We start from the raw sequence: 12,969 nt of genomic DNA, 5'->3' as shown, positions 1-12,969 counted from the left end.
CCAGCCACAACAACACAGAAACATTTTAATAAAATACATTTTTGCTTCAGGAAACTGAATCAGTTCACTCAGACGCGTGACGGGCTCGAACCCGTGATCCAACGTTTCGGGACACGAGACACAACTGTGGACCGTCTGTGTTTATACAACATCCCGGCTGCCCTTTTTAGTTATTGTGCAACTGGTATTTTTGCTTGAATACCCTGATGAACCTTCAGAAAGCGGCGGCGTGACTCAGGCCGGTGCCCTGTCAGAAGCTGGGCAGAGGCAAGCAGTTCTTCTGAAGTATCTTAAGGAAACTTGGCTCTGGTCTTTGGAGTCATTTCAGATTCAATCACACTTGATCAACTTGGACCACGTCCCGTGGTATTTATAGAAAGTTAAACGTTATGCGGTTATAAAGCCTGGCCGAGACCCAAGAATCTGCCATCATTTCTGCCTCTGCAGCAAAGCTGAGACTTGGAAATTTCTTGGCACTTCCTGTAACTCAAAGAATCTCAGGTTACAGTCAAAACTGAGAGGAAAAAATCCTTAACGGACAAAAAAAAAAAATAATAATTACAACAAAACCTCATCTTAGAAGTATTTTCAGTCCAAAATTCCACCGATTCCTTGTTTTTCTCTTCTGTCACAGCTCACGGTGCCTCTTTTTTTGCATCATATCGATGATTTTTTTCCCTCCCATTTCTCTCTTATCTTTGCTCTCGTACTGCCTCAGAGGAGTTTACAATGTGTCTCACCAAAGTGGACTCATCATCCTTTTTTTAGAGCTTGTTCTCCTTTTCACAAGGAAATATCTCAAATTGTGGACCATCAAATTCCTGACCCGTGGACCTTTTCTTCTCCTTGTTATGTCAGCCTCGTTGAGGTAATTGAGCCTGCCGGTTAATGGTTCTGCCAGCCTGGCAATGAAATTAATAGCTGTTTTCAACCACTGGTTACACCCCCCCCCCCCCCCACCCCCCACCCCCACCCCCGCCACCAGAAATAGGGCAGTTTCTCTAATCAGTCAAATGCAGTTAAAAGCACCCTTCACTCGTAAAAGCCATTATTGTGACATGATGGATCCTGAAGCACAAGAGGCCATTAAGGGATTTTAATGAATAGATTAGCCAGAGCAGCCAGGTGTCTCCAGAACAACACTTGGTCACACACCCACACAGCTTGCACACCGCGCACCGGGCTCTTCACCAGCGCGCCGCCGTGTGAACCAAACACATTTTTCAAGACAAAGTATTTTCGTCAGTTAATAATAGCGACATTTCAATTTCGAAGGGTTGAAGACGCGGAGTTTAACTTTTGAAGTTTCCAAGTCAGCAAGTCAAAAAGCATAAATATCAAGTTGCGCTGACCTTTCACTGAGACCCAGAATCCCTTTGTGTGAGCCCATCCCTCATATCTGTGGGTATTGATTGGGCCCCCGTCCTCGTTTGCTGTCATGTCTGCTCTGCTGTAATCAGCGGTGCTGGATTACGTAACGTCGGGATAAATCCCACCGTCCGAGCTGAAGGCATGATCACATAGCAAAGCGCTCCAGCAAATCAGTCAATTACTTTTTATAGCAGCTTGTAATCACTGGAATCAGTGGCGCATGCTCTTCCTAAACCGCAAGCTTTCAGATCAATTCTTCGTTAAGCACACAAAGACTGCACCGTACGAAATGTGAAGCGGAGGGGATATCCTCATTAGTTTGGACTGAAACATCTGATGTGGAGATGTCCTCGGTTGATTGCTGCAATTATTTTTAGGCAGAAACTCTTTGATCTGCTTTAGCAATCGAGCATAATTCCTCCCACATGTAACCCATTTTTAAAATGTACTTCAAACAAAATGAAATGACTGTTTGATGGTGCCAGATTTGCACAGAGTGCTAAAGAACAAACCCTAGACTTTCATTTAAAGTTTGCTCCTCTGGTTGTTTCATCACAAAAACAAATGCAGCTCGTTGTTAGTTGACTGTAAAGACTGTCTATTACAGATAAATATTCACGTTTCGCTGTAATGTTTTATGAACCTCAAATTATTCCAGATTTTCACTATTTTATTCAAAGTCAGAAGTTTATTTATTTATCAGGATGTGATTTGCAGGGTGGGATGGAGGATGACAAGCTCCAGTTTAATTTTAAAGTGTTAAGGTACGAGAGGGTACCCAAAAAAAACCGGAATTTGATTATAACTTTTTATTTCTGACATTTCAAAATAAAACACCACCGTCGCCTTCAAAATAATCCCCATCTGCATTCATGCAGCGCTCCAGCCGTGTCTCCCACTTCACCAATGCGTCGTCAGACCCGCGCGTAAAAGTGCCATTTTTTGCCGGCTGCGATTTTTCTGTCACCTCCTCCACATCTGCAAACCGCTGTCCCTTCAGCTCTTTCTTCAACTTGGGGAACAAGAAAAAGTCACTCGAGGCTACATCTGGCGAATAAGGCGGATGGGAGAGGAGATTCATATTATTCTTCACCAGAAACTGCGTGACGCGCAGCGCCGTGTCCGCTGGCGCACTGTCGTGGTGGATCAACCGGGCTCCACTCCGCCACTCCGCGGGCCGCTTCCTCCTCACATCCTCACGGAGCCGTCTGAGGACTTCCATGTAGTAGTCCTGATTTACAGTCTGACCTGGAGGGACAAACTTGCTGTGGACGATACCCTGGACAGCGAAGAAGCAGCTCAGCATTGTTTTCACGGCTGAGCGCACCCGACGCGCGGACATCTGGCCCTTTTTAAACCACCCGAACCACTCATGGACCTGATTCTTCGCCAGAGCATCATCCTTGTAGGCTTGCTGCAACAAGGTGAGTGTTTCTGCTGCTGTTTTTTCCCAGCAAAAAGCAGAATTTAATGTTCACGCGCTGGCGCTGCTCTGGCTTCCCAGGCAATGTCGCCATTTTGGAAAAAATCGCAGACCGCCTCTGCACTCTGTTGCTATAAATAGCGCCTGACAGGCGTCAGTGTCACTCTCGGAGCTCAAATTTCTCACAGATGTGCATGAGGCTTACCTGCAGCACATCTGACGGCAAGAAGTCGGAACTCATTATTATTATTGTTTTCTGACCAAATTCCGGTTTTTTTTGGGTACCCCCTCGTAAGAATTCCCAACCTGTAGTGATAATATTTAGTTCAAAACATTCATGTTTCAATAACAGACATTGTTCATTAAATTACCCAATTCCTTATTGCCTTTTTTTAAAAACACAATCTGCAGTGAAAAAGCACAAAGACCAGAACTCTTCACTGCAACACCCTAACTTTCACTTATTTGTTTCAAGCAGATATTTTTAATGCAAGATACAATGATTTGTGTTATTATGTAACCTGAATTTATGGGGTCCTTTGCAGTTTCTCCTCCTTGAAATTACTTCAGTTGGCATAAAAGCCACCCAGTCTGGAAAACTCTTCCAAAAAACAATGAGACGGAGAAGTAGAAGAAATCGATGAAGATCAGCGTGACTGAGCGAGCGGCTCCACCTGCCAGTGATCAGAGCATAAAATGTAGTATGATCAGAATAAAACATGTCGGAGTTTAAAGAGGGCGACTGAGGATTTGCCTCATCTGAGGTTGTCAATAACAGGTTTGCTCATGTCCAAGAAACCATGCCCATGCTTTTATTGATAATCCATCAATTTTAATTAACTTGATTATTACATTTTTCAATAATGGAGTTTCATCTGTCATGTAAAAAACAAAGACCTGCTCCTTCTTTTTTTTTTTTCCATCTACGATTTTAGTGAGTGTCTATAGGGAGCCAAGATGGCGCTGACTTCTAGGATTGCCTCCAGTAATGAACCATCCTGCACCGCTCGGTTAATAAAAAAACCCAGAACAAAACCTTCAATGAACTTTACTGTCATTCCTTACTCTTGTCATGCTTGCATTTACTGGAATGTTTTTAAGTTGTAAAAGCTTAGTTTTAAGTATCTGATGCTATAAAAAGGATATATTGTGCATGACAGCTGCTCGGGGAAAGTAGTCCCGCTTGATTGACTCTGGCAGATGTGTGGGGAATTTGATCATTAAGGCGCCGACTCTGCTCCAAATATTACAAAACGTTTTTTATCAAGACAGTGGACACATGCTAAAAAAAAAAAAATTACAGTTCACTGAACTTCAGGGGGACAAATTTGCTGTGTGGGTAGATTTAGCTTTTTCAGGTGGCAGAGGTTTTCAAACGGATGCATGTGTGACGTCTGAATCTCATCGAACTGAAGGTGACGTCAGTCAGAGATCAGCCGGCGGAATCAGAAGGCAGGGTGGCGTTCGTGTCGGCCCTTCATGACGCCGACACGCTGTCTTGACAAATGTGCTCAGGACCAACAACTAAATGAGATTGAGTGAGTCACGACAAAGCTGAACTTCCTCCTGCCCGGGCTGCCGTTGATCGTGTGTCATCAGAGAAAACGAGTCGCTCAAAATGAACCCACACTTCAAGTTTATTTACTCTTTTTTTTTTTTTTGAATCCTCCGGCTGTTCTGCAAAAGTTTGCAGATATTAAGATGATCAATGAAAAGCATACCCACAGAATCATCTCATCTCCAGAAGTGACCACTCACATTAGTTTCATCCCAAAGCTGCAGCGCGAGACGAGCAAATGCAATTAATGCTTAAACGTTTGCCGGAGAGCCAAAAGTAATGATTGGATGTCTCCGTATCGAAGGCTTGGCATCATCGGATGTTTCTGCACTGACACTCACAAAGGATGACAAATGTATAATTGGTTCTGGTGTACCGCTTTTCAAAGGAGCTCGTTCTCTGTGATCGTAACGCGTCAAACAAATTTACGGTAAACGGCAGCATGTTTCCGACGTCCGACATAATGGACAGAAAGTGACGTGATGAACGGAGACAGAGCAGCTCCTCTCAGTCCGCTGGCATGAAGGGTGTGTTACAGCCAGGCTGTTGGGTTCTCTTTTACTTTTTTTAGACTGTGTGTGTGTGTGTGTGTGTGTGTCTGTGTTTGATGTAGTTCCCATAGTCGAATCGTCATATAGTGTAATAGTCCTGTATTGACCTTCTACACACACATGCATACACACACACGGTTTGTTTTCTGTTTTTTGTTTTTTGCACTCACTGCATTTTCTTATAGGAAGTAAATGTTGAACGACAGGTGAATGGCTGGGTGAAGGATGGATGGATTGATGGATTATCGTGGTTCCTATCAACATTCTGGAACAAATCTGTAAGAACTGGGACGCTCCACGAGGGCGATGAAATGCACACTTCATGTGAAGAAACTTGAACCCAAACCCAAACCCTAAATGTATACACACACGTAAACAGATTGAGAAGCACAAACTGTTAACAATCATCTAAATACGCACAATCACACGCACACACACAGACATTCACTCTTCAACACCAACAGAAATACCGTATTCCACACTCAAACTGTTATTTCATCAGTTTCTCTGGTTCTGAAACTGAACTCTAACTAAAACCCAAGGCAACACAGAATTTCAAAATGTTTGTGAATTTTAGTTGATGATTCATAATAATGCTTTTTTTTAGAATCTTTCTTTATTGAAGGACAATAATCTTTTCTTGCCACTTGCGTGTCTTTTGTCTTTCTGCTTTCTCTCAGTGTTTTGCAGTTTGACTCTTGTGCTCGACTCTGTTGTTCTTTCTGTCCGGCTCGCGCAAACTGCTTGTTGAAGAAGGACGTCTTCTTTTCTTTCTTCTGCGTTTTGCTCGGCTCCTCCTGCAGCTGCAGGACGCCTTCCTACTGCCTTGTCTGTGAGACGTCCCGCAGTCGGTGGACTTCCTCCAGAAGTCGGATACACTCCTCTAGCCGTCGGACACTTTCCTCCTGTCGTTTCTTTGCAGTTGGAAATTTTCCTCCTGCAGCTGGGCATTTTGGTGCTGCAGTCGGAGAGTGTCCTCCTGCCTTCCCTTTGAGTCCTCCAGCAGCTGGGTGTGCTCCTCCTGCAGCTTGCAGCTTGTCAAAGTCCTGCTGCCTCTTCTTTGTGTCCTCCTTCAGACTGCATGTTTCTCACACACTACTTCACCAAATCCAAAACTACTAACACTAAAAGTAATATATTTTATTTCCTTACTGCTATTCCCTGACCAAAATTCACGATGTTTCCTCTCTGACGTTAAAAAGGCGTCATGCGCCTTCATTTGATCTGCTGCCTCTTGTGGCCATCCGGCTGGGTTGTCGTTGGTTGTCATCATGGGAATTTAAATAAAATTTGTTGACATTCCACATCTCTTGAGCTTTGGAATGATATATTACACCTGAATGATACTTCATCCGTGAGGGAGAAAGCGTTGAGCTCCCGAGTGCGCTGCCACCATCTTGGATCAGTGACACATGGAGACGCATGCCAACATCAATTACACACAGTTTCTAAGATATATTGGACAGTTTTGATTCTGAAAATGCAGATTTGACTTCATTGTGCTTTTCTACAACCTACTGCACTTTGGTTTTTTTTTCATATTGTAAAGAGGATTTTGTGATTTCCACTGATTTATTTGACTGTTTTACTGGACTATGTGTTTTTTTATATCTATATTTGGCACTTTATATAGTCTATTGTTGAAATAAACATATTTCGATTGAAAACTAAATGTTACAGTTCAGCAGGGGCATCACCGGGGTTCAAGTATGGGGGGGGCGCTTCACCCCCAGGAGATGCACAAGATGAGAGGGAATGCAGAACATGAGCACAAAATCCCACAAACTAACAAAGACTGAGAAATTATTCATAATTATTTCCTTCTTTTTTTATACAACTACAATCATAACAGCATGTTTACAGCAGCAGTTCTCAAACTGGTGTCCCTGGACCCCCAGGAGTCCGTGAGTCACAACTTGAGGATCCCTGAAAAATGTCAAATACATTAATAATAAATGAATAACCATGCTGAGTCAGTAAATCTGTACATGGATAGTAATAAACCAATGAAACTGATAATCTAGTGGCTTATAGTAAAAAGGTTGCTTAATGCAGGCGTTCATTTTGTTCCCTTCAGTTTGTCAACATTTGGGGTAGAGACATATTTTTTAGAGACTTCAGACTTGGCTTGGACTTGCAAAAAAAGATTTGTGAATATCTCTGCCTTGTATGGACTGGAAAATGTGTGTGTGTGTGTGTGTGTGTGTGTGTGTGTGTGTGTGTGTGTGTGTGTGTGTGTGTGTGTGTGTGTGTGTGTTTTTGTGTGTGCGCCACCGCCCACTTCTTCCTCCAGGTGAGCCGCTGCATTCACTGAGTTCAACGGGAGTGGGAGTATAAAAGTGTAGAGAAGGCAGGGACCGTGGTCAGAGGTCATGAAGCGACACCGGTCTGGACCTGCAGCTTGTGTCTGACTGTCACCTCTCTCCTGTAATAACCAGGTCGTTGACGTTGTGCAAAGTTATAAATACCTTGAAATCACCATCGACAGCAAACTGTCTTCTGGGCTCTATGTCCATGTAGTTTATCAGCTATCTGGAATTAATTCTGCCCTAATTTCATTTTATCTGTTACCTTTTGCATATTAGTTTACCTTTGGAGAAAACTAACTTTATTAATCCCCTTGGGGAAATGCTTTTCTCTGCTTTTACCCATCTTATTTCTAGATGTGACGTTCATCCACTTCATGGTGCGCCGGGGAGTGATGGGGGTCTGATTTCTGAACGGGCTACTGTGGGAATCAAACCCGCAAACTTCCAATTCTAAATCTGCTTCTTTAATCTGGAGCCCAAATACTGTTTCCCATCTTTATTCATCTCCTTTCCATCTGTGGGTCATAATTAATTGTTTTCAATTTAATTAGAATCTGGATTGTAAAGACAGTCCTGTTTGAAGTGGCTTTAGCTGAGTCTTCTCGCCGTACGGTGGCCATTCCTGATCAACTGAAGCTTGTGCGATCTGAAAGACTGGCAACTCTGAATCAAAACCTGGTCTCATGTCAAGCATTAAGTGGTGCGCAGTTCGCTGTTGTCACATTACGGAGATAAATGTCTGTCGGCTGTGTCGCTGTAAGACAGAGTGTGTCGGCTGCTGACCATCACAATCCAGCAGAAAATGAAGCGACACCAGCGATGCACCAAAATAACAGTTTCAACAGAGGGCAGAATACTCTTCGTCTTTCCACATTCTCCATCTTCTAAACCTCAACTGTCTCACTGCAGAAGGAAGATGGATGGATTATGACGGATTGCGACTGAATTATCATTACCTAAGGACTCGCCGAAGAGTTGTGAAATGTAAAGAGGAGTTTAAAGAGCGACAGGAATCAATGAGAAAGACGCTCAGGACGCTTTTCCTGTGTTGAACTCACACTCCCATCAGATTTAAATCAAAACTGCAGAAGAGCTGGTTTGGAATCACACCTTAATTTTGTCAGCAGTTATTAAGGAGGTAATTCCTCAAGAGAGAGAAGAGAAAGCTCAGTTTACAGCAAAGGGGATTTCCTGCAGTTAATTTTACTGTCAGTGGATGTCCTCTGGAAGGAGAGTCACTTACAGCCACATTAATTACTCGGCCATGTGAAGCGTCGACCCACTATCTCTGTCATTACAGTGTATTTTATAGCTGTTTGCATTTGTAAATGCGTATGAATGCAGACCTGAAACCCTCTGACACCCAGTCAGTCGCCCTGCTGGGGAAACTTGTCCATCCTGCACTGTGGTCAGACGGAGTCCCAACATTAAAATGATGGATTCCGCCGCCCGGGCATTGGTGTGGGTGCGTTTCCTGGCATCGCACAATAAAAATGATGAATTGGAAAGTCCTAATCACCGTTCACATAATGAGCGAAATCAGCTTCTTGCTGCCAGTCTTTGTTTGAGCGAGGACTTCTGGCGGGATCACATGGTTCATCCTCTCTCCGTCTCACAGGTAATTCAAACGACACCAGATGTTCTTTCACTGTCTATCTTTAGACTGAGAAAAAGAGTCAACCTCGCAACTGATATTACTAAGTGCCCACAATGCACTGCCTTTTTTTTTTTTTTTTTTTTTTTTTGAGCCGGAATAAGCCTCTTCAGCCATTTGCTGGCGAACTGCTGCATAAGCGCTTTCGTCAACACCAGGAAACTGACGGCAGCAAACAGGATCTCTGCAAGACACCCCCTGCCCCCCCTGCCCCCCCCCCCCCCCCCCCCCCCCCCCCCCCCCCCCCCCCCGCCACCGCCCCTCACACATACGCACCGGCCCTTTTTCGCAGTGAGAAACATTAAAAGTCAATGACGACATGCAGCTCCCAGATCCATAAAACTTCTGGGCGGGCGGGCGGGAGGGAGGGGTAAGCGCGATGGCTTTCCCTCTGTTTGCTGCGCCGCCGGTGACCTTTGACCTCCCATGTTACAGGACAGCTGCCAGCTCAATGCAACCTTGGCGCCGCCGTCACCTTTTCCCACCCATTAGTCCAGTCATTTCCCGGGGCTGAAACACGCCGCTGGCCTATTTTTAGCAACAAGAGGATGAGATTTTCAGAACTCTGAGCCACTCGAGGTGTAAAATTACCCCCATGAATAAGTAGGAGCAGGCTCGGGCGTGGATGACAACATGCGCTGGTGCAACGCCGTGCGAAACAGATACAGGAATGAAGTCAGAAATCACAACGAGCAGCGGAAAGAGTGGGGCGCTCGGCCATTTCACAAACAAAATCTATGAATGGAGAAAGGAAGGGGCGCACTCCCTGCTACTCCTGAAGCGGCGTGGCTTGGACCCACCGCACAGTGACTCAGGCTGCTCTCCATTTGAAAAATTAAAGTGAGAGAAGGCGGAGGAGCGGAGGGGAGGGGGTGTTTGGCAAAGTTAAATGAGGCCCCCAGGAAGAAAAAAGAAAAAAAAAAAAAAAAAAAAAACATGCTGAGCTCAGCACCGCTTCTACAATCTCAATCACAAAGAAGGAGGTTGGCGCGCTGATGTAATGGCCGCCGCCGCCGCGCTGCTGCCGCTGCCTTGGCAGAGGAGGAGAGCTCGTCAGCACAGTCCTACTAATTCACCCCTCCTCTCTCTCTCTCTCCCTCTCTCTCTGGATCAAGGGTACATCAGATATCATTAACAAAAACAAGGAACAGAAGAAAAAGTGAACTGTGGTCAGGCATAAAACCAGACACTATCGGACTCAAACTATAAAATGGGGGAATTTATTTTACTATTTTAGACCTATTCAACTCTTAAACACCTAAATTTACGGTAACTTTCCATCTGTTCTCCACCTGTAGAGCTGCTTCACTGAAACACGGCATCCAGCTGGTCCAGGTTCTGTTTGAGTAAAAAGTTACACTGATGAAAGTAGAATTAATGATTTGACTGTTACTCAAGTAGAATTAAGAAAGTGCATAAATGAGTTTTTTTTCCCCACTTCAAACCTTCGCAATGTCTCATTTGAGGGAACTTTTTAACAAAAAAATTTGAGGAAGGTGATGTGTGCATGTACTTGCACACATCACCAATATTACAATTACTTTTTTTTTTATATCACAGCTCTGAAATAAAATTCTGAATACTGAAACTGAAAAAAAATCAGTTTAGAATATTGATAAATTACCATGACCTTTACTTGAAACTTTTGTTTTGAGGCAATTTGTTTTGGGAATGACGAATATCATCTTTTGAGTAAAACATAATACATTCAATGCAATAAGAACGACCCGGATGTAAACCCTGAGTGCAACAGGTGACAAAAGTGTGAGCAATGAACGGCTAGCCAAAACTAGTCAGGCCTTCATATCAGTCATTTGGAAACAGAAAAAGTTCTTCCATCTCCATTTTACATCCATAACAATAAACCATCATCTGGTGAGGCTGAAAGCTGTGGTGAAGCACTGTTTAGAACAGAACACATCGTTCAAATGTAGGCAGGAAAGGCAGCATTTCAGATACAGACACCTGCAAAACTGTCAAGTATTTGTACTTTTTACTCTCTATAGTTGGTCACATTAATATGAAATGATTACCAAACTGATACAAAAATATTACATTAAAACTTGTTTTGATTTTTTTTCATGCTTGCACATAAAGATATGTTTTAGGGTTTTTTTGTTTGTTCGTTTGTCAAGAGGAACGAAACAAGGTAAAGAAAAAACTTACCGCTGATAAATACTGCTGTAGAGAAATGAGGAAAGAAAGATTTTGCTCAGTTTTCAGGGCTCAGTGCAGGAAAAAACTGTTGGAAAATGATTCCTATAGCAGGAAAACCAGGAATAGCTGTCAACTACAGGAGAAAATTGTAAAATGTAAAATAAACAAACCATCCATCGGGATCTTTCTGATCTGAACAATCTGTACGTTGATTTATTTTCAATATTCAACCTGTATGTTTTTGGTGGGTGAGAAAGAAGCTTTCTGCTCCTTGTTTGTTTTACTGAAGTGTTCCTGTCCGCTTACAAACCCATCAGACATTAGAACATTTTCATCGTCCAATAGATTCTTACAATGTCCGAGGATTGCATCACTTAAAATAGAGGCTGATATTCTGCTGAGATATAGACAGATTGGGAATTCCTGCGTCAATAATTCTGTAAAGAAACATCATCAACACGCAAACGATGCCTTGTTCTCATCGGTGTGAGGTGGACAATATGCTGCAAGCTGCACTTTTCAACTTGCATTTTCTCTGGAGCAGCAGAAATAACATTGTTCTTTATATGCAGCCGGTTGTGTGATTATGTTTGATGGTGAATGTAACAGACTCATACTATGATATCAAATATAATTTTGAATGAATCATGATATGATGACACATTGGAGTACTTTAAGCTATTAATTAAGCTTTTTATATTTTTTTGATCAGGAGGCCTGCCATAGGCCTCAATGAGCGAAAAAAATTCATTCAAGGATTTTCCTTGGAAAAAGAAGAGTGACGAAGCCGACGTCTCCAAAATTGTAGAGGACAATGTAAATTTGGTTTAGACAGATTCAAGCAGACAAACAACTAACAGAACTTTAGAGAAATATGTTACAACTAAAAGAAACTGTTCGTTTCCTAGTGATCAGAATGTTTCGACTTTTTAAAGATTCCCTCTTCCCCTTCAGCTGCTGCAACTGCCAATCATTAATATTGAGCCAAACAAATGCTCAGGTTCTTTTCCATTTTGCAAACAGCTGTTTTGTTCCTTCAATAAAATGTCCAAGTTGTTCTGTTCTCTGAATGTTACTCAGCTGTGCCAAAAAAACACAAAACAAATTCTATTAGATTTAATTAAAGCAGAACTTTACAACTTTATTACCTCAATTAATGTTTTTCAGAATCCCTGTGGGGGTAAACAAAGACTTGTCAGAGTGATTGGCCGGTCCCTCCACTCCCCCCGGGGTCTGAGTCCTGAAAACAGCACTTGCAACTTGCAGAGGAGCCGACCCGACCACATCTCGCGAGAACAAACCTGCTTTACGGCACTCATACGGGAGTACAAGTATAAAAGTGCCTAAAACAAATATGAAACCCTCGCTAGCGTTCGCAGCGCCACCCTTAGGTGCTCACGGATGGCAGAACCAAAAAGACAGAAAAAAATTGGTCTGACGAGCGGGGAAAAAAGGAAATAGGAGTGGGACGTGCTCTGCACACGGGGGGGGGGGTGCGGAGAACGTTTACGATAGTGAGCTTTCACAGGAGACCAGTAGGGGGAGCGCTGAAGCAAATCTTGCATAATTCTGCTTTAAGATCACAAAAGCATATTATTTAATTGTGACTGGGAGTTTGTTTCTCATTACGGTTTTAGCAGAAAATTTAAGATTTCTATTTCTAGTGTTGGTGTGGAGGCCTATCCTCTGTGTGGACACTTGCATAGCCAAAACGACAATAAAACCTTGACTGATTGATTAAAGGGGCTGTATCATGCTTTTTTAGCTAGTCCAAACCCTAGAAATGGCATTAACATGGTAATAGTTTATTTTTGGCGCTAAGGAAAAGTCATTTTGTGTGAAATAAAAGATTTTCGGAGGCTAATTCTGAAACCCGGAAGAGAAAACGCTCTGTTTCACTGAAATCCCGCCTCTCCCCCTGTGGACTTTGACTGACAGCGAACTTC

Source organism: Salarias fasciatus, chromosome 7, assembly GCF_902148845.1.
Source record: "Salarias fasciatus chromosome 7, fSalaFa1.1, whole genome shotgun sequence".
Lineage (NCBI taxonomy): Eukaryota > Metazoa > Chordata > Actinopteri > Blenniiformes > Blenniidae > Salarias > Salarias fasciatus.
This window is presented reverse-complemented; position numbering follows the sequence as displayed.